This window comes from Simochromis diagramma, unplaced genomic scaffold (genome assembly GCF_900408965.1).
Source record: "Simochromis diagramma unplaced genomic scaffold, fSimDia1.1 OVJJ01000802.1, whole genome shotgun sequence".
Taxonomy (NCBI): Eukaryota; Metazoa; Chordata; class Actinopteri; order Cichliformes; family Cichlidae; genus Simochromis; species Simochromis diagramma.
This window is the reverse complement of record NW_024387492.1, coordinates 15,662,875-15,685,557: the sequence shown is the minus strand read 5'-3', so window position 1 is coordinate 15,685,557 and position 22,683 is coordinate 15,662,875. Positions and strand designations below refer to the sequence as shown.

Below are 22,683 nucleotides of genomic sequence, written 5' to 3'. Positions count from 1 at the left end.
CCGCCCACACAAATATCCGCCCCATGACAGAACGGGGTGGGTAGTGTTAAGACCCACAGAGTTACAGGAATAGAGCAGTTTTAATGACAGTAATCGCTTTTCCTTTGTCTCTATTAGATTTTTATGTCATCCTGGATGACATTTTACAATAATGGATGCACATATGGAAAGTAGAAATGAAAGGAAAGGCTGAGCTAACTGGGGAGAAAATGACTAAATGAAGATGAGAATGTGAACTGCTGCCACTAGAACCGCATTTATTAACTGCAGAGGAGAAAAGACAGGCTGGGGACAGAGAATACAGAATAAGTTTGTGACTATTCACAGGTGATTATGTGGGTGAGAGTTGAAATCTTGTGTCTTTCACCCACTCTTCACATTGGTACCTGCTGAGCTACTTTAATTAGGGCGATGCTCTTTCTCTTATCTAATTAAAAATTTAAGAAGAAATAAATAATGCAGTGTTTTTGAAGAAAGTAGGGACTTTTTTAATGTGGCTGCAATATCGTTCTGAATCTTTTGCCGCAGTGGTGGATGTGATTTGCTAATAGACTACACTCTACAGGATTTCTGGTTATTAAGCTCGAGGCTGCTCAAACAACATCACAGAACTCTTCTCGAAGTTGCCAAATAATCTGGGGTGGTAGGAAATACATTCACTTATGTGCTGTGTTTCAAGCACAAATCCCATTAATTAAGAGGAGCAATTAATGGGGAAATCCACTGGCACAGACACAACCAGGCACATCAAAGTATGTTTGCAGGTACTGCAGACAGCTCCTGGAGGCTACATAAACCGGTGTAATCATAAAGTTTTTGCTTTGAGCATGAGTGGACATTTCAAGCAAAAATACTGTTCAATCACTGTGAACTGTTTGACTATTGTTCAAAGGTCCCTACTCATGCACCTCAGGGTTAAATGACTGTGCATAGTTAAAGTAGGCCTTTTACCTGTCATGGTTTTACCATCCATCCGCCCATTTTCTTCTACTGTCCAGGTCGGAATTTTGGGGGTATCAATCTAAGCCACAGGTGTCGAACTTCAGGCCTCGAGGGTCGCTGTCCTGCTTGTTTTCCAACTAACCTGCCCTTGTAGCTTCTTATTTGCAAACCACACCTGATCCAGGTAATCAGCAGCAGGTAGGGCAGGGATATCTCAAAAACAAGCAGGATGCTGGTTTGACACCCCTGGAGCAGAGAAGTCCAGACCTGCCTCTCCCCAATCATCTTCTCCACCTATTGCAGGGGGAGAGATCATCCAAAGCCAGCCAAGAGATGGACACACCTAACCTAGGAGGCATCCTGGTCAGATGTCTGAACTACCTGGCTCCTTTCAATCTGGAGGAGTTGGGGCTCTAGTCTGAGTCGCTCCCAAAAACAGAGAGCTCCTCACACTACCTTTGAAGCTGAGTACAGGCATCCTTCAGTGGAAGCTCATGTCAGCCACTTGTATCTGCAATCTTGTTCTTTTCATCACTAGTTTATGACTATAGAGTGAGGGTAGGGACATAGATTGATGGTAAATTGACAGCTTTGCTTTCATGCTCGGCTCGATCTTCACCATAACACATCACCAATTTGCCTGTCAGTCTCCTCGTCCTTTTTCCCCTCACTGGTGACCAAGACCTGGAGATAGTTGAATGCATCCACTTGGGACAGCATCTTGTTCGCGCTCCAGAGTGGGCACTGCATAAATATTTGTGTGTTGTAACTACTTTAGAAGTCTTTGGATTTGAACACTTCTCCTGACTTTACATTAGCATCTCAATGAACCCCACCTTTTACTGTTCCAGCTATTACTAATGATATGTAGTGAGTGTATGTTAATGATGAAAGCAACTACTGTGATGTCACGCATTGTTTTTGGATTCTACATTTTGAAGCTTCAATGTTAGCTACTTAGTCGCCACTGCCATGTTAGCTTTTTCAAGCAAGTAGTTAACATATTTGTACAAGAAGGTGATGCACTAACTATTGCAAGCTAATGCTAGCTAGCTTGGTTAGGAAGCTCCATTCATAAACTGTTGAGAGACAACACACAGACATACATATTTGCTTATTAGTGCATAGTAACTAATAAAATGATCGAATTTCACTTATCAAAACTGAACACAAGACTTCTTGAATAGTCTGTATAATGCAGCATGTTAAAGTATTGGTCAGCTAATTAAATTAAAGGTTCCAACAGCACAAAAAAGTAGAGGCATCCAGTAAAGGGACTTAATGTAGCTCAGGTGAGGCCTCACAGACGCCACTGGGTAAGCTGACTGGGTCATGACACTTGTCAATCAAAGTGGCCCTGCTCTGAACACCAGTAGCAGTAGAAACAAGTATAAGAAAACAGGGATCGATTTTGATTCTTTATCCACTCTGAGTCTAACAATGTGACATGAGCTTCAATGCTACATCAGTGAAGCACTCTTTTAAATGATCTGCTAGTTTTTCCTTTACCTTTACTATTGTGTTGCAATGGGGTTGGGATAGATGAAAGTGTTAGAATTAGGTTTACCGCAAACACCTTCACCATTACAGTAAGTGACTCCTATTTAAATACTTGGCACTAAAACACAAACATAAATATATAGTACCTCGTCTGTGTCATATGGGTGTGGTTTAATAGGAAACACACCAGGTTTAGAGGCTTAAGAGCAAATTCCTCCAAACAGTGGATCACCAGTCCTACTGAACTGTTATGATCATTGTCAGTTTCTAGTTACTCACACTGTTGTGACTTAACTTCCTGAATGACAGAGCACAGATCTCAAATAATTTTCTCACGTACACTGGAACTCCAAAATTCACCAGACATTACCCAACAGAGATGAAAGTGAAAAAAATAGCACAAAGTCTATGTGACATCCAGTTGTGCCACTGTGAGAAGAGTGCAGGGAACAGTCAGGTGATCGATAGTTTGCTGCTAGATGGCCATCTTGTGTCCTGTGTCCTGCAATTATTTATTGAGTGCGTCTAAAATGTACCCTCACCTCTTGTGTGTGACAAAAGACATGTACCAAGTGCTTTCCCCAACAGAGTTCAGAGGTGAAAATGTGAAAACAACACCAGTTGCATCCAATATTAAGGTTATTTGTTAGTTTTTGTGTTGTTGTTGTGTGTTTTTTTTCTGAATACTTTCAATCAGTTCTAGCTAATTACCTAGTTAGCACTCATACCTTTGGATGTTAATAATGGAAGTATACACACCAGGCTTGATGCATCTGGGTATTGTCCTGACTCGTGAAGCTGTCTTAGAGTGTCCTAGGGGCTGTACTTTCATTTATAAAATGAATAACAATTTCAGGATCTTGTAACTGAACAATGTGGAGACTCAACCTGGTCATCTTCCCTATCCATAAGCACTGCTTTTGATGGTCTAACCCTAACCAGAGACTTTCTCAACTTATCCTAACCTTAACCTCAGGATCTCAATACCTGAGGCTGAACATGGAATTTGACCTATGCCCAACCATGTTTACTTAGTCTGAGTTGTACATTAAATATAGTTTTAGGTTTTTACCATCATTATGAATGACACACATTTGTGGGGGCCGTGGGTGACATGTGCATGCCAGTTGAGATTTTGAAGACACTAACTGTGACCACTAACTGTGACCACTAACCATGTGACGTTAACTTCTCTGGCATTTTGGATGTGTGGCAATCATGGTGACAATGTAGGATTAACGAACAAGGCCCCATTCACACTAGCCTGGAGGCCAATCTGCAATCATCTGGCAACCGCCAATGAGAGAAAAACATGTATTCTATAGTCAGTTTTGAGTGGTTGCTGGGGTTGGCAGTTGCAAAGGAAAAGATTGTGAAAGCCCCAGTTACACAGACCTACAGACCAGTCACTGACCCCCTAGTAACCACCTGTCACTAAGGAAAAACACATATTCACAAATAGAGTCCAGATACTCTCTGAGCTAGAGTGAACAGCAAACCGGAAATAGAGATGGTTCACCTTCAAAGTTAAAGAAAATGCTCTTTGTAGGCAGGTTTTACGAACTAGTAGTCAGTGATTATTTCCTGGAAAACACAAAAAAATCGATCATTAGGTTTTTGGGGCAGCAACTTATTTTACCTAGTGAGAACCAGCAGACTCTGGGAAATGTGTACTCATACAGATTTTTCCATTGGAACTAGTGGTTGCATCATGTCTTAAGTGTATGACTGACAACTCTTGAGCAATGTGTGATGAACTTAATATTAGTCAATGGGCCAGACTGGGTAGGTTTGTCCCATCTTCCTGACCCAGTCCACACAAAAACATATTATTGACTAACTGTAATCTCAGATGTTTTCTTGGCTTAAGTTTTGACAGTTTACTTTCCCTGTGACGCCATTTGTTATACCTAAAATAGCTACCAGACTATTATTTGATCCAACTCAACTTCACTAACCATCCAAATGTTGCTGATATTTCGTTTTCTTTCCTTTTATTAAGTCCAAAGTCATAGCCATATTTTTTTTAATTCTTAAGAGAGACCACCATGTTTAGATGTCTACTAGCTAGTTAACATACTACTAACTTTTAAAGCAACTACACCTTGTGCATATTTCTTTATTTTATATTCTTTATCGTAAGACCTGGAAAACCAGCTACACTGATAATTTTAATACTCTAATGTGTCTCAGTTTTTGTTTTCTTTGTGTAAGTTAAGAGCCATTGGACCCAGAAATCGCTAATGACATCAAATGTAGTGGGTTGGTTTTATCTGTGACCCACGTTGTGGTTCATATCTGAGAACTAGCAAAATATAGATACATTTAAATATTTTAATGCCTCTCTTCATCCTTTTCGATGCTTGTATTCTTTTATACAAATAGTGCCAAAATTACCCCTCGGTACTGTTATCTAAGTAACGAAGAGCACCTTCATTATATCCCAATGTAGCAGCTGAAAACCAAATGACAGTTCTTATACAGGGTAAACACATTCCAGCAGGTAGCTTCCTGTTATTCTGTCCCCGATGCAAGCATTAGATCGATTAGGTAGTGTTTATCAACACGCAAACCTGCCACAACATCACTGGCTTGAATTTTTTAAAAAAAGGGGGGCATCGCTGAAAGCCCAGCCACTGTGTTGCCAGAGCAACGCATTCCCTCTCTCCTGTCCTTTTTCAACAGCACTGGGTCGGCCTCTCTTTAATTCAATTCGCCGTGTCACCGCGAGGCTACGCAGTCTGATAAGCAGTGGCTGTCCGTATCGCGAGAGTACAGCTCAGAGGATTACAGGGAGGCGGTGACCTAATCGCCGTCGCGAGGCGGGGCGAACCGCTGCAACTTTGGATGAACTTCTGATTTGAACAAACCGAGAATCGGTCGGCGGAGTGCTCGGACAGCAAGAGATACAAAGGTGAAAAGCAGCGGAGGTTTTCTGCTACGAAGCTTTGACAGCCGGTTCACTTTACAGCAGTTACGGTCTGTGTGTGCGCCGCCGAATGACCAGCGAGAGCGTTATTTTTCCTGTCGAAAAGGTGGAAATTGATAAAGGTGAGTGCGTTCCCTTCTCCGTTGGTGTTCGTATAGAAACTGGGGGATATTAGATCCATTAGTATTCGGTTAGCCGGATTGTAGCTGCTATTAGTGTGCTAAAAACCAGTGTGGATTAAGTATTTGGATAAATGCAGTATATTTTAGGTAGAGAAAACAAGGCTGAAAAGTTTAACTGGCGCTCAGGTAACGTTTACGTGGTACTGGCGTGGATTTTATTTCCCCTCCCAGCATGTATCTGATTTTATTACCTGTATCATAACTAGCAGGCTTTCAGCCCCCATTCAGTTAACGGCGTCTTCTTTGACACATGCACGCAGACACCACAGTTAAAAATTCAGACAGCGATTCACCGTTGCTCTTAAAGACACAGGAAATCTTGCGAAAATGACGATCAGATAAAGGTAATGGTTGTTTGGTTAAGTCTCTCCGTGACTGCTGCATAATTGGGGATGGCTAGCCGCAGCCGCTCTAGTGGGTTTCCTGTGTATCCCAACCTATGCTGTCTGTCTTATCATCTTACATGTGGACGCTGCAGCTGGCGTAAAGACTCGTTGGGCCACTTTCATCAGAGAAATGTCTTCTATCTGGGGAAGCAGCTCTTGGTGCAAATGCATGATTTGCAGTGCATTTCTGTCAGCAGGCATTGCTGCTGCCGATTTGAATGGTTTGCCTGGACATCTGCAGCATTTCACAGCTCTGTAATGTGTTGATTGGCATAGAGATCAGTCAGGGATGTGATGAGAGATGCAAAGTTTATTACTTATCCCCGGACTCACGTGTTCTTTCATGGTATTACTTGCATGTGATGTGTTATTTTCAGAGCGCAGTGCAAGCTTAGGAACTCGCTGGAAATCAAAAATGAAGTTATTTCCACCTAAGGCTCTGTCAACACCAGTCTCATTAATCAAAATGGCCGTCAGTGTAGTTTAGTCACATTTAAATAGTGATGTAGGAGTGCTACATTTAAGATGCCTCAGAAGCTTGGCTCATCAAACGATTTAACCATGAAGTAAGCATTTCTCTTTTTCTTTTTCTTTTTTTTTGTATAGGCCAGTTAAGTTTATTAAAGTTTGCTTGTCTTAAAGAGGTTAGTACGTGCTTGTCTGAGATCTCTCTCTGTCACCATGGGGGGGGGGGGGGGTTTTTATTGTTAATGGACCTCCTGTAGATGCTCTGTCTTCTCTCTCTTTTTTTATTTTTTTTAACTGCCATCTCCACCTGTGGAGTCTGCCCCCAGGCTGTTACCCCTCCGGGAGGAGGGGGTTAACGCACATATACACACACTCACAGAAACACTCTACTTCCTTCACTGACAACTCCTTAATGGACACATCAAAGAAATTACATTTCTGTTCGCTGGTTGACTGGGATGGGTCTAATTTTCAACTCGAACAACACAGCAGCACCGCTGGAGATGCTTTCCTTCCACGGCATCATTTGAGCTGCTTTGTCCTTTTTGCTTTGGCTGCTGCAGCAGCTGCGTTAAAAAAAAACAAACCCAAACTCTGATATAGCGGTTGAACATCTCATGCTATCAGCCCTCCCTCGTCAGTGCCTGTGAATGCCAAGGCTGAGCTGATCTGGAAGCTGTGTCGCATTTATAATATTAAGTAGACTATTGAAATTGAGTGTGTAGGTGGAGGCGCACATGTTCTGTCACACGTGTAGCTGCTGAATTTAAAAAAAGATATGAGGGGAGGAAAAAAAAAATTCAAGCACTGATGGTGGGCAGCTGAAAGATTATTTTAAGTGCTTTGGGATGTTGAAACATCTTTAGATGTTTTTTAGATTAAGCAGCACGAGTTGAATGAATGAGACAGTTGTCATCATGCAGTCAAGATTGTGAGATGCATAAATTATTTTCAACTACTGTGGTTGACAGAGAAAGGCATCCCCGAAGACTTTAGTGCAGGCTTTGCTAGAAAGCCTAGGTCAGTGTGCATGAACCCTCTCCATCGCAAGCACACAGCAGGGGGTTTCTTTACTGCTTTCAAATAAAGAATTTCCCAGGACCTTGGTGTCTTCTTGTGAGCAAAATCCTGCATTTTAAATAAACACTTCAATTAGGATGTGGTGAAAAAGTCTCAAATGTGTAGTTTAGCCCCGTTTGGGACAGGAAAAGATTTGGAGGTGCTCAAGGAGAGAATCTGAGAAATGCAAAGTGAGGAATAGGAGGACATTTTAATCCCATAACTGGGATACTAGCGCTTTCCCTTTTGACGTGTAATGCATCACTGACAGTATCTGATAATGGGGTCTTACCTGTTTACGACATACCGCACTAGCCTCACTATGCTCCCCTCCCTTCCACTGTTACTGCCTCATCCTCCCCTTCTGTCTCAGTTCTGTTGCTGCTCCTTTACTCCCCACCTCCCACGATTCCTTCCTCCTTTTGCCCATCACTGACAGTGCCTTTTCCTCTCGGCTTGCTTTCTTTCTGTTGTGGATGGCATGCCGGGGACTATGACACACTCTTCATTTCTGTCCACATCCCTCATATTTATCTCTGTCTATTACCACGTCACTCTTTCAGAGTGCCCATGTCGATCCTTTCTGCATTAATCCTGATTCATGATTTATGTTGCTTCTTTTTCTTGATCTTACCTTTTCATTTTTTGTGCTTTTGTCTGTCTGTTTTGGTGACTCTTTACATGCTGGAGATTGGAATGTGAGTTCACTCTGTTTAAGGTCTTGGGGTAGGCTGTCTCTTGAGAAATAACAGAGCAAGAAATACTCTGTAACAGTAAGTAGCTCATACTGTAGGGCAGACTGATTGAATAAAACTACTTGGCCTGGCAAAATGGTGTAATACAAAATACTGGGATTCTTACTGAGATGCTGTGCAGACTTTAATCACATTTTGAATTTAAGTCAGTAATACCAGGAATCTTAATTAGCATTGAAAAAAGGATTGATTACCGTATTGATTACCTTGTTGATGGCCCGGATAATAAAGGAACTAGTTAAACAGTGAGACGCAAATGTTTTCAGGTGGTGACTTTTTGCTAACGGTCGCTTTTCTTTTCTTTTCTTTTTTTTTTTTTTTTTTTTTTTTTTTAAATTTCCTCAGATGCTGCTCTGTGGTTGACAGAAATGTTTCACATTCTAGTCTTATTGATAATCTTATTGATTACATATCTTGAGTAACAGCCTATCAGTGCTCAGCACATATTAGTGTGTGCAACCTAGCTCTTGTGAGCTAGCTGAGCTATTTGAAGGTAAGGTTGCAGTTGGACAAAACATCATAATACTCTCTGCTGTAGTTGTAGGACCATGATTGTAGTCTGTCTCATTGGTGACCAACATGCTCACTTCCCCTTTTATACAGAAATGACCAAATAATGAACTCTAATTGGGAACAGAAGTAACATGTAAAGTGACACTAAGAATATACTCTATCAATGACCACATTTTTCTAGCAGATGCTGATCTTGTGAAAAAATGAGCAAGAAGTCAAAGCCACTGGTAGAAATGGAGGAAATGGAGGAGTAGCTAAGACATCGCTAACGGCAAAAAGCAGGCAGCAACAGATGAACATCAAACTATTTTCAGACTGATTCACATCAGATGTGCATGTGTTTTGTACAGGCACCTGTTTTGGTAAATAATTTTTAAGTAGTCAACAGAAAGACAGTATCTCCAAATACTTAAGTGCAGGGTATGTTAGAAAGCCTGGGTCTGTAAGCTCTTGACACATTGAAGTGCAAGCCAGCATTTTGTTTTCACTCAACAAACAGCCCTTGCGGTGTTTTCTCTGATATGTGAAATTGCCTATCTCTTTTGATCCATGGTCCTTTGCAGAGGATAAATATGAAACCCCATGAAGGCTTTGTCAGGCCTTTTCAAAGCACCCAGAAAAGAAAAAAGGAGGTCACAAGAGGAAGCAGTTACTTTTAGCCATTCCACCTGAGGTGAGGGGACTTGGATCCCTGTCCAGTTCTCCACTTTCCCGTCTGTCTGGTGAAACAACTTTTTAATTAGGGCTGTAAGTGGATTGTAGCAGATGAAAGCACTGTGGATTATAAAGGCTTCAGATTTTAGTTGTGACAAATGAGAGAGGAAAAAAAAATCTATAAGCATCAGGGAACAATGACTAGTCAGATTAATCAACATAGAAGTAAACACAACGTACTGTACAAAAGCCTTGAAAGCAAGAACAGCCTAGATATTATAGAATAAACGTATAATCCTTACAAACGATATAAGCCAGGATGGAGATTGAACGTGGAGTATCTTCATATGGATATTGTAATGCTAGAATATTAGGCAGGGATCATTTGTGCCTTTGCTCTCCTTATTATTTCATTGCGATTTGCAGAAATTAGCTTGGAATAAAAACATAAGATACTACTACATTGGCATCCCCCGGCCTACACACAGCAGGTTGGCTGAACATTTTAAGTTTACTTCTTGAATTATCCAAAAAAGCCAGGTTAAATTCCCTTACAATCTAGTTTTGCAGTGTTAACCATTGAATTGATTGCAGTTCTGCTGCAGACTGAATAACTAGCCACCAATTTCACCCATATTCTGTTTTTTTTTTTTTTTTTTTTTTTTTTTTTTTTTTTTTTTTTTCTGGCTGTCAGTGCTCTCTTCAGACTGATGCCGTAATCTGTAATTATACAGTGTTTTGAGATTGGTGTGAATGGTTAAACAGATACTCCATCTGGCTTTGGGCCTCTCCTCCTGGCCAGGCTTTTAATATTGGTCTGATGCTGCTCAGCTTTGAGTAAACACAAATATTGGTCAGTCTAAATCATGCTAGGAGAATCAATGTGTAAGTTGGTAGCTAACGAATGTACAGTTTCACTGTAATTATGGTCCGCTGTTGTCAAATCCTTCAAATGAGTATTTGACGAAGGTGAAAATGGAAAATCTTGATGCTTCAAAATTGGACTTAAGAAACCAAAGAATTATGTCACAGTAGCTGCATCAGTCTTTTATAATTTTTGTGATGTCCTCCTTCTTTCTCAACTGCTTGTCCGACTTAGGCTACGTTCACACTACAGGCGAAAGCGCATCAAATCCGATTTTTTTTTTTTACCCTATGCGACCCATATCTGATCATGGTATGACAGTGTGAACAGCACAAATCCCATATTTTCAAATCCGATCTGGGTCACTTTCGCATGTGGTACTGAATCCGATACATATCCGATGTTTTAGAAAGCAACTGCAGTTTGAATGGTCAAGTCGCATTAAATGTCACTGACACAAGACAGACGCCAATTATCAGCTTTGGAGAAGCGCCCGAGAAGACATCGTAAATGCTTCCTGGCCATCCAGTGTAGATGTCAGTGAAGTTGTTGGGAAGACAACGTTGGAGAAACATGAACATTTTATTTGTACTGTATAATCTGCAGATTCTGACAGAAATCTGCAACTATCCTTTGAAGCACCGCTCCTCTCTTAAACAGCAATAAGGATAATTATTAGGTTATTTACATTATTATGTAAATAACAAAATAACTTAAAGCAAAAATTGGGAAACATAAAGTCTGAAGTCTTTATATTAAGTGCCATCAGTCAAACAATATTGTTTGCTCTGGGTCTAAACAGAGGGCGTTGTGTGTGACGTCTTCTTTTGCGCATGCAGGCCGCTTTGAGGGCTCACACTGGAGCGCGTTTGCTGTCGCATATTATTTGTAGTGTGAACAAGTAGACAAAAATCGGATTTGATCAAAAAATCGGAATTGAGCATTAAGACCTGCAGTGTGAACGTAGCCCTAGATCAGCGGTCCCCAACCTTTTTTGCGCCACGGACCGGTTTATGCCCGACAATATTTTCACGGACCCGCCTTTAGGGTATCGCGAATAAATACAACAAAATAAAACTAGTACCGGTACCGAAAAAAAGATTTATTCATAACACACGTGAAAAGACCCAGGAAAACAGAGTTAACAATAAAAACGATAACAAAATAACGCTGAAAACCATACATTTCACACCTGAGCCTCAACTCTTGCGGCCCGGTACCAAACGACTCACGGACCGGTACCGGTCCGAGGCCCGGGGGTTGGGGACCGCTGCCTTAGATGATGATAACTTAAAAATCCTACTTTTTCACATTTATGATGCTCTATCAAACTACTCTATTCAACGTAATAACAGAATAATCATAAGAAGTCAAAGTAATCCCTTACAAAGAGGTATTACTTTTTAAAGTATTGTGGTCAGTATTGAGATCATGTGCTTTTTACATGATTAGACACAGCCTTGAAAATATCAATTTTTTTTAATGTTTAAAAAGAGCTGTTTGGCTCTTTGGACCTGTTGACTGACATTAGTAAATGAGGTGGCATTTACTGATTTATGTGTTTTGCACTGGATACAGACCTGAAAGGTGTGATAACACAATGATTTATTTTTCTATTTTCTTTTCTTTCTTTCTTTTTTTTTTTTTTTTGGGACATAATCATTGACACAGAATTTCACTATTAGTTCATGTCCTTTGTGGCTGAATGACTTGGCTATTATCAGCATTATACTAGTTGCTGTTGCAGAAGTGAGAGAACAACAACAGCACGTCAGCTAACTGGTAGAAAGCATTGACTGCAGGGGTGCACGTGTTCATTATCCTGGATTACAATGAGTTTGTGTCAAATTAATAATTCTTTCAGACTGTCCTCAACCCTTCCTCATGTCAACTCTATAATGAAATTGCAAGAGTGCCACTGAGTACAAAAACTGTTAGGGGATAAGACTAACATGTACTGGAGTGTTTCTGAAATTCCTACCAACTGCCTTGCCATCTGTTTCCAAGCAGACAAAGCTCTCAAATTTCTGTATTTCTGGATGGCTAAATGGATGCTGCTGGTGTTGGCTGCCTGAGTTGGTATTAGTGAAAGAAGTCATTTTGTGACCCAGTTGGATTTGTTAATTGCTGCTGCCTCTCTTGTGCCATTTTTGGGGGAAATTGTTGTGTGTGGTGTGTGTGTTTGTGTCTGGAGGTGCAACTTGAAATCCATGCAAGCCATTTTTCCTGAAATTACCTTGTAATGTCAGCACTCGTGATCATTTGAGTGTCAGCTTTGAACTGGATTGAATTTCTTACTCAAATTGGGGTTATTAGTACTGGGAGAGTTATTTGACAACTTAACCCATTCTGGTTGCTCAATCTTTTAAGGTTGCTGTTATCCCATATTTTTAATGTCATCGGCTAAATTTGACTTGAGTTTGTGGTTAGCATTTTCTGTATTGTTTTAGAGTTCTTAATATTTGCCAAGGGTGAATCATATAGAGTGTCCCTACAAAGATGATATTTAAACTGTTTAAATAACTTTTTATTTAAATAACCCATGCGGCAAGTTGCCCGATTGCCTGTGGAACAGTCTAAAATCCACACACTACATACAGATTAATCTTTAGTGCAATCTGGCAACCCACAACCTGAGCCAAGGAGTGTGTGAAGTTAATATTTCTGCATAATGACAGTAAATGGTATGTGGTAATTGAAATGGCTCACTGTCTTTGCTGTTATTTGACCTTTTCAGCTTCACGTACTGCGAAGACTCGATAAACAGCGAGACTTTAAAAACTCGAGAAAAAGTGATTCGAGCCATGTTTGCGAGTCTTTGAATTTGTGTAACAAGCAGTTTGGACTTAAGTATAGTTGTAAAGGTATTAAATTGGTTTGAGTTCTCAGAATCAATAACACATGAAATTCTGTAAAAACACAAATGAGCTATGAATTGTGGGACACACTTTCTTCTTCTTCGGGGTTTAACAGCAGCTGGCATCCTTGTACATGCAGTGCTGCCATCTTCTGTTTCAGTCCATTATTACACTCTTAAATCCTACTATTTATTCCTGCGTCTTTTGGGACCTTACAAAACTTCAAACGATGCGTTTGCTATTAAATTAGTTGTCGACAATTTTGATAGTCTACGTAATTGTGACTAGTCGACTAATCATGGCAGCCCTAGTCTGCACAGTTCTGCTGTTCAAATCTATGCCATACACTTTGCAATTCTGGCGGCCTGCCTAAGAGCTTTTCTGGCAGAAATCTTCGAAATTGTCTCTTTTTATGAAAGTTTTAATCTCTTTAGTTCAAACTGTTATAGAGAGATGTTGAAGTTCCTGTCAATAATCAGTTCCCTGTGTATTTTCAGTAGATGCAGAATATGTAGTGATTCATGCAGTTCTCACTGATTGGTTGGAAGGTTTGTTTTAACTGTTTGCATCCTGACAGTTTAACTGGACAAATTTCCTTTCCTGTTTAGCAAAAAATAAATGAATAAATCTTAAAGTGTATTATATTTGGAAGAGGAAGTTCAGAGGTTTTAAATAACCTTAGCCACTTTGAAGCTGGTAGCCCGAGTCAGAGGGACAGCTGTGGGGGAAAGGAGAGAAGACCCTGGAGAAATATGACTAAAACCAAAAAGATGAAAATAGAAATAAAGAGTTGTAGAGAAATCTCAGGTAAAAAAGAGACAGCAAGGACTGTGTCTGTGACAGAGTGCACCTTTTTGTTTTCTTTATTTTTGCATGTAGCTTTTGTATTTGCCTCTCAATAGCTTAATGATTGGGGATTCATTAATATGTTGGCTGAAATCCGCTTATATCTATCTTGTTTACTGCCATCACTCTGTCAGCAATTTAGATGACATGAAGTGGCAGTAGTCAATGTTTATCTGTTCTTTGTCCTTAAATATTGGATTACTTTCATGTATTTGCTTGACTGGGTTGGTGCTCTTACAAAGATAAGGGGCTAAAGCTGTGATTTATTTATGTATATTTCATTTGTTTTTCCTGGTACAAAGTTGGAAATAAATAATAACAAACAAAAAGGAAGCCTAAAGAGTGGGAAAAGTATTGGAATTTCAAATTAATAGCATCTCTGTTAATACTGTCTCTCCGTTTGACACATGGCTTTTAAATATTGGATAACATGCTCTGTTTTTGAGATTGACAGTTATAATTTCTCATTTTAGATGTTTTATGTTAGATGTTGGTTAACAGTGGAAATGGGAGAACTTCTGAGGCTCAGGAGTGAGATGTTCTTTGAAAAAGGAAATTGGGGTTTTTTTGTAGCAAATTACCCATTCATGTATTTTCAGGATGGCATTTCAAGCAAAAAGAGGTGTTTAAATTGAAAACTGTCTGACCCTCACTTTGACCCCAAAATGCTCTTAATGACCATCGTGGCAGTCACACTAGCCTTACACAGCAGAGTTTATTCTGGACCTTATTTTTGTTTATTTGAAGGAGTTCTGCACAAGACTTCCTGGTGGCTTTAGTTACCTTTGGCTCAGCATGTTTCTACTGTTTCTGTGGTAGGATCCAATCTCACAGGGCCACACACATTTTACAACACCAACAACTGGTAGCTGGTATTGCTTTCTTTTGTTTTTGTTGTTCAGTGGTGGCTGACAGACAGCTTGCACTTTAATGGCACCTTTCAGTTGTAGTAGTGGATTATATCCTACGAGGTGCTGGTGAAAATAAGGGAAAATGTATTTATTTTATCCCAAGAATTGTTACAGGCTTCAGTTGCTAGGTAAAATGTGTTTTCCAGTCAGTTGGTGAGTGATTGGTAGAGGTTGTTGGAGTTTTCTGGCCATCACTGAGTGGAATTGGTTGCAAAGAGGGTGCTGCACTACAAAACCACCTTGTGATTGCTTTGGCTGCTATCAAAATACCATGGTCATGCAAGACCCTTGGGCTGGCCAAACACTCGTCAACTACTGGTCAAGGGATAGTGGAACTTGTAGTGTAATGCACACTAGAAATTGAGACAGTTTGCCTTTAAAGTAAAACTTGTGCTATACTACCACAACCAACACATTACAAAAGGCACTTGGCAAATGGACTCCATCTACAGCTTGGGTCACACTCTTCAGTTTCATTGCTGCTTGGTGAACTTGGTAGCAGTTTGCTGAGTGCAAATGTCTTCCATGAAAACTATGGGTGATGTGCTAAAGGCCAAGCCTTTCACAAGAAAGTTTTCTGTGGTCACAAAGCAGTATATGTAGATTCAATTTCACCTAGCGACAGGCAGCAACCTCAGCAAACACTTGCCACGCAGATAGACAGATGGTTGCCAGGTGGTTTTCGATCAGTCTTCTCACATCAAAAAGATTCTGGGTTCCAATTAACTGACTGACTGGAGCTATGTGGAATTTTACTTATTGTTCTTGTGGCTTTCTACATTCTCTTTGGATACTCTTGGTTCTTCTAATGGCGATTGTTAGGTTCATTGGTGATCAAGTTGGGGGATCAAGTTGGCCCTAGGTGTGAATGTAAGCATAAATGATTGCTCTTCTGCAGTAGCCCTGTGATGGCTTGGCTCCAGCTCCCCTTGAGACCCTGTCTTGGCTAAATGGTTGGATGCAAAATGCTCAAAAAATGATTAGACTAATAGCACACTGCTGTTGGTGGGTTTCCAAAAATGATACATGATATTTAATATGACTGCAGCAAGCTGTCCAGAAGAATTCAAGAAGTGAGGCTAATGTGTTGTCACCCACATCCTCTGGGAACATTTGACCCATTCTCAAATGTTCCTGCATTTGTATCCAAGCATGAGACACGTGTACCCACTCGAGTTAATTTCTAAATTCCTGGGGCAAAACTTTGAAATGAGTGCGCTTAACTGCATAGTGCACACAGTTAATTATTCCAAGTCCAAGCTGGCCAGAGAAGCTGCTCTAGTTCTTCCATATCATTGAGAGGGTGCACAAGAAATTGAGCGTAGCATTCCTTCAGGCGGCTTGCAACCCCAAAACAAAAAAACTGTGCTGATTTCAATACCAGCTCACATCAAGTTAATGTTTTTCTACATATTTAGTGGGCAAATGGCATACAGGCAGGGTGTTCTATTTAAGCTGTCCTCAGTTGCTACAAATCTGCAAGCTGCTTTGCTACCCACATCCATCCAAGCTTTTCCTTGTCATGATGTTGATGATCTTGCTGCAGCTTTCTTCGCCATCAGCTGACCATGGAAAGGTGACACATTAGAGCCATGACACCAAATATAAATCACTGCTAATGGCAATTTTTATTTTTAGACTGTAGTGGTCCTGACTTAACAAGATTATCCTTTTGTATAAATACTGTTTTTGTATGTTTTGGCAGCTTCACAGCTTCATTAAAGTAGTAATTTGATCCTGAAAAATTCAAATGCGTTTTTATAGAGGAGCCTGAAGGTCTAATGTGCCATTTCCTGAACGCGCAACTATAGGAAAGCCTCCAGTGACGACAGTCGCACAAGTAAGGGAAACGGGCATGGGATTAAAGGAAGACCTACATCCTGGTCATTATCCATTACTGCAGGATGGAGTTGCTTCTTTCATCCAAGGGAAACTGTCACTTCTTAAAGTTGGAAAGCTGTCATGTGCCTGGTTTAAGTTTTCTTTTTTGGTCATCTGCAGTCTGTATTGCTTTTAGTGTGACATACTATAAGCTTGGAAGCAGCTGATTATTTTATGTGATAAAGGGGATATGAGTTTTTTTCCCCCTCTCTCCCTTCTTCTGTTTTAAAGTACGCATTGCTGAGCTGCCATAGTGTGAAGAGGCGTTTCAAAAAGAAAAATCTGGTATTAAAGTCAACAAGCTTTTGAGTTATTTCCCAGCCTTGAAATTGATTCATTAAGTGCACTGTAATTGACAGTCTTTGTGATTTCTCTGTCAGTTTGATTTCTCTTCCTTGCTTGTAATTTTCCACTGAGCCACAACAATTCAAACAGATAATCTTTTGGCTATGTTGATGTTTATGGTAATGTGGCCAAACAGGGGAGGAGGGCATGGTTGTAAGATACATGGAGCGCATATTTCAGCCAGAGATGGGATTTAGTGTTCAAGTTACTTTAACCTTAGAGTGGCTGAGTGGGGATGAATTTTAACATCATGGGCTTTTTATAAAAAAAAAAAAAAATGCAATTTGTTGTTATTTTTTCCCATTATTAGACATGTAATTTTGCCAGTCATAAGTTTCAGATATTTCAGTACTATATAAATCATTTCTACAACAAAATGAAACGTCTGTAGAAAATTTTATTTTAAATGGAAGCATAAGAAAGTTTGAATTTCTTGGTGATTATTGTATTAAAGTATTGGTTCATCTATCTTTTTTTCTTGAAATGACACTGCTGTATTATATAGCACTGTGAAAAGTTTCGAGCCACCGCTCATTCCTTCATATTGTTCTAGGAAAATGGGAAGTGGGGTTAGTAAATTTATTGAAATGTGAAAACATACATGGAAATTGAATAATAAAAGTAACAACAATTTGTAAAATTCTAGCAAACTTAGCAGTCAGTATTTTGTATGAACAACTTAGCCTGAACTCCTGAACGAGCTTTCTTGTAGTTAAAGTAATCTTCAGCAATAGTTGTTACAGCTTCTTGAAGGACATTCCAAGGCTGCCTTTCATTACATTTTGTTCCACACTGCTTTAATAATGTTGAGGTCCTTAACTGATAGTCTTCCATTGTGTGTTTTATTTTAATCCAGATATCCTTTTACTGCATTGGCAGTGTGTTTGGGATCATTGTCATGTTAAAAAATGAAGTTGTAGCCACTTGGATTCTTTCCAGATTATGTTGCATGGTTGCTCAAAATTTGATCTGACTGATTCCTTCCAGTCCAATTCTTGTGAAAGACCAGAATCACCTCTCGGGTCCTGTGTCAGGTCTTTGTCCTATTTCTTAAAGACATAACTTTCAAATGCTGTTTATCTGCTGTAGATAGTCCTGATACTTCTGTTCTTCTTTAAATCTTTGAAGGACACTCTATGTACCATGTACAGATATGTCAGGTTTTCACATAACGGTTCTTTGAGAATCACTTTCTTGGTGTAAAAATAAAGTTTTTGTGCCTGTCAGACTGGATTTTTTTTTTTTCATAGATTGAATGAAAGAAAATGGAACAAGTGTTTTGTTTTTTGTTTTTTGTTTTGTAACAGGTTGCTAGTAACAAAAGATACAATCTTAAAAAAAAAAAAAAAAGATAAAGATGCAGTCTAAAAGTGGTTCAGTGTTAAAGTGTTATGTATAGACACAACACGGGTTCATTCCTTGAGATGGGTGCATATTTTTATTTATTTTATATTGTAGAATGAGTCACAGGTCAATGTTCAGGAAAAACCTTTGAAAGACCTTCAGAATGCTTGGAGAGCTGTTGTCAAGACCACTTTAAAAATAGCAAGAAACTCTGCTTCTTTGGATGAAAAATATAAAGAAATGACTCAACCTTGTTATTTTGGCAACTTAAATAGTTTGGTTTATTGAGGGTTAAATGTAAGTCAAAACATGGCTGTCAGCTGCTGCTCATAAAACCCCCGACACAAACTCCCTGCGTCTAAGAATATCAAAAATTTGAAATGAATTGAGCTTTTAATTTATCCCAGCATGCACTGAAGGTTTGCCCAGTGCACATTAAAGGCTGCATCCTTCTTGAGTAGAACAAGCAATAAAGGGATAGATGGATGCTTCTTGCCTGAGTTTAGGCACGACCGAGGATAAAGCCTTTCTGCCATTTAGCCGATCATTGGCGGTATTATGGTCTGTTTCTCTGAATTCTACTTTGAAGAATTCTCCAACAAAAAGAGCTGTATTTGCTAAAGGGTCACGGAAAAAGAATTTCAGTGCATGTGGTGGCATCTTTATCTTAGGAAGAAATGTTAAATGAAGCTCCAACAATCAGTCCTCGTGATGAGGAGGACAGATCCACATAATGAAAGGCATCTTGCTGGGGTTTGTTGGTTCCAAGGAGGTCCTAGATAGTGCCAGGGATGGTAAACACATAAATCCATCTGGATTTACTGAAATCAGCAGTAGCAGCTTTTGGCTGAACCCTGCTCTGTCTTCCTGCTTGTCAGATGCGCATAGAAAGCCACAGATGATGCTGATAGGTATGAATTCCTCAGTTGTTGCTGGTAACTGAGTAGGGTGCTTATTTTATCCAGATAAATTTCAGGCTTCTGGCTTATTTTCATTTCATTACTCTGGTTATTTTTGAATATTTTATTTAGTCTTTACAGTACTAAAACACTGCCTTTCCAGTTTACAAGGGCAGCTTTCTTATTCTTTTGCAAAGGGCTCAACATTCAAAAAAGCAGCAAATCGAGTTGTTTGGACTGTTTGCTATAGTCTGTCTCTACTTGTTTTCGCCTTAATTATCATGTGCTCCACTAGAGGACATAAACAATGATGAGACAAGTAGACCTGCAGATAGTTTTCTTCTAATCCGGAAAAATGGGTCACAGTGCCCAATCTCACATCATCTGGCTTGCAGATAGTGACTGCAGAAACCAAAACAGGAAAGTGGCCTGTCATGATCTGTATTGCTCAGTGCAACCGTTCTGTTCACTGAGCTCATTGAAGAATGGGAGTGTTTTGGCTTTTGAGGTGACAGCCTTGCAAACACAAGTAGAGTTTTCATTCTTGAGTTTATTGGATTTATTTTGATGATTTTGAGGGGAAAAAAAAAAAGTTTGGTTAAATGAGAGGGAAAAAAAAAAAAAATCCCCCAACCTTCCAAAAACTAGCTTCATCCCATTTGTGTTTCAGCTGAGCCAACGGTCTGCAGTGGCATGCAGAGGTATGTGTGTGAATGCTTGGTGTACACAATGGGGATGACCTCATCGTTTTCAACCGTATGTAAGGCCAACATGCCGAATAACAATGAAATCTGGACGTCCCACTACTGAGCCCCCGTCCTTTTATTGTGTGTGTGTGTGTGTGTGTGTGTGTCCTCTTGCTAAGGTGTGTATTTACCTTTTAGTTTACAAAGGTTCTTAAAATATTTACACAGGGCTGAACTGGTTAATGATTATTTGGACAAGTGGGATTTGAAGTGTTGTGCTACACACACTGGCGCATGTTGCTGTAGAGAAACCAGCTGCTATGGGCTTTGTTCCTGCTGTCAGTTAGTGAATGCAGTCCTAACCGCGGTGACCCTCAGTAGGTTTGCATGTGAACTTTGGCCCAGATTGTGAGTCTTTGAAAATATTAGCATAAATTAGGTCTTCCTTTCATTCACAAGCTGGGTGAAGATTACCTGCAATATATCAGTGTGTTGGGATTTGTGAACATTTTTATTGACATAGAGAATGCTGAAATTGGTTATTGTAATTTATTGATCAATATGGCACTTGCCTCTTTTAGCAAGTTGTTTGGTATGTGTAGCAGCAGGAAATTGTGTAATGGAACGGCAAAATAAGTGCAGTCCAAGGTGATCTGGCATGCCCTATAGTTGGAGAAACTGTCTTCTATAACATAATATTGTCTTATCAATTTAAAAAAGTAAATTTGCAGATATTATTAGTTAATTAAACACTCAAATGCACAATGAGCTTGTGTTTTCAGACCAAAGATTACATCTGATTTACAGATGTTTCTTTGGTCTGATAATTTGTGATAAGAATTTTTGTGACGAACCAATACATGAAACAAGAGAACCTATCATACGGTTTCTGTCATTCCCAGAAAATACTTGATGCAGGTGATGGTAACCTTGTTTGCCACAAAGCTTCCATATCAAACTACACTTTTCTCATGCTACCCTATTACCTTACATCTCTCCCTGCCAACATAAATGGATGCTGCCTTATTACCCAGTCACTCAAATAGAGAGGGCTGTTCTGCTTTAGATGGTCTTTGGTGGTGATTTACCACTAAGCGCTTTGATCCATTGGAGTAGTAGTATTCTGACAACTTCTAGTTGGTGCCTCTGCTGGGTCTCACAAGCTGAAGAGAGGAAAGCTCGATCAGTGGTTTGTGCCTGTGAAAGCTCATGTTTTTCATTAACTAGCAAATAGTTGGACAGTTGATTGCCCCAGTGGCACTTTCTAATGACAGAGGGCCAGTTTAGCGGAAAATCTAATTCAGTGAGAACCCACAGGGTTTTTTTTTTTGTTTTTGTTTTTTTAATGAAATTACTACCTTTAAAAATCCCTTAGACTTGGGATGGGGTGAGTGGAGGGTTGTCTGTGCTTGAAGAGGCTTAAATGAATGGACCCTTGAGGCTGCTTCCCTAATTTTCATCACAGATGTAGTGCTTGGAAAGAAGTGTCCCTTTTCTGTCTTTGTTAAGCAGGACTGAGTTAGTGAAAATTACGTTGAATGTAGTAACTAACCTGTGGGGATCCACGACTGTTCTGTGGTTTAAAGTTTATGCTTGTGTATGGGATTATTATGAGTAGTCAGGTGTGCAGATATGAGCTCTACAAGATGTAATGTGCTATCAGATGACTTGAATAGCATGATTGTAGTTTGACTTCAGTCTTTGTAGTCGGAGATTAGAAAAGTATCTGGAGGGTTCGAGCTCAAAGCACCCGTAGTTCTCATTGCTTCCTGATCTGAGATTCAGTAAGCTAATGTTGCCAGGCAACGGGTGCACTTCCACTTTTGGCAAGTACTGCTTAGTAACAAAAATTGTTTCCAAGAAGTAAAGGCAGAATCAGTGCTGGAATCAGTGATGGAGACAACACTGGAATCTCATCTGACCTATTACAGGCAATTAAAGCAGTGCCACAAGCTAGTCATCTGTAAGAGTGTTAAACTACAGCTGAAGGGAGTGTCTGTCCCACACAATCAACCTTATGTTTCATTCTGTTTAATGAGTATAAAAAGACCTAATTGTTGGAAATGACATTAAACAATCTGTTTTCATAGAGCGGTAGCTTTGCTCAAGCCCCAATTTGTTCATGCATATTTAGTTTTACAGTGTTCTAATACAGGTGATTAGGGTAAGAAAATTTGCACACATTTGTAAATGACACTTTACTAATCTTATTAATTAGTTTAATAGTTTTGTTGTATTTTTTTTTTAAAGATTTTACACATAAATGTGTAAATGAGTCCTTGTCTGTCTAAAAATGATTTCTATTTAAAAAGCAATCTGAACATCAGATAAAGATCATAAAGTTTTTTTTTTTTTTTTTTAAATTGTTGATTTTGGATATGACCTTTTATCACTCCATAAATCACAAAATACTGAATCCTTTATTCAGACACAGTCCATTTTGAAAATGGAATTGAAACTGGAGATTTTCATAAGAGAAACTAAGAACAGTGTAGACAGACCCATTATACAGACACAAAGCATATGCAACAGTGAAATATAACCTTATAGTATAAAAATGAATAAATATAACCTTTTAAAATGTTACAGAGAATATTTTGTGGCTTACTGTATTTGTAGGGACCAAAGGATTTTTGTCTGCAGTCAGTGTGACTCAGAGA

At 39.5% G+C, this 22,683-nt stretch overlaps 1 protein-coding gene across 7 annotated transcripts in view; it reads left to right on the top strand.

Annotated features, from left to right (window-relative positions):
- The first annotated feature begins 5,184 nt into the window (after nucleotides 1–5,184).
- Nucleotides 5,185–22,683, top strand: part of sipa1l1 (signal-induced proliferation-associated 1 like 1) — a 78,948-nt gene continuing 61,449 nt past the window's right edge. For 2 of the 7 annotated variants that reach the window (XM_040016883.1, XM_040016879.1), the window contains exon 1: nucleotides 5,185–5,493. The gene's annotated coding sequence lies outside the window, so the exon portion shown is untranslated. The other 5 variants (XM_040016881.1, XM_040016882.1, XM_040016878.1 and 2 more) reach the window with 4 other exon arrangements.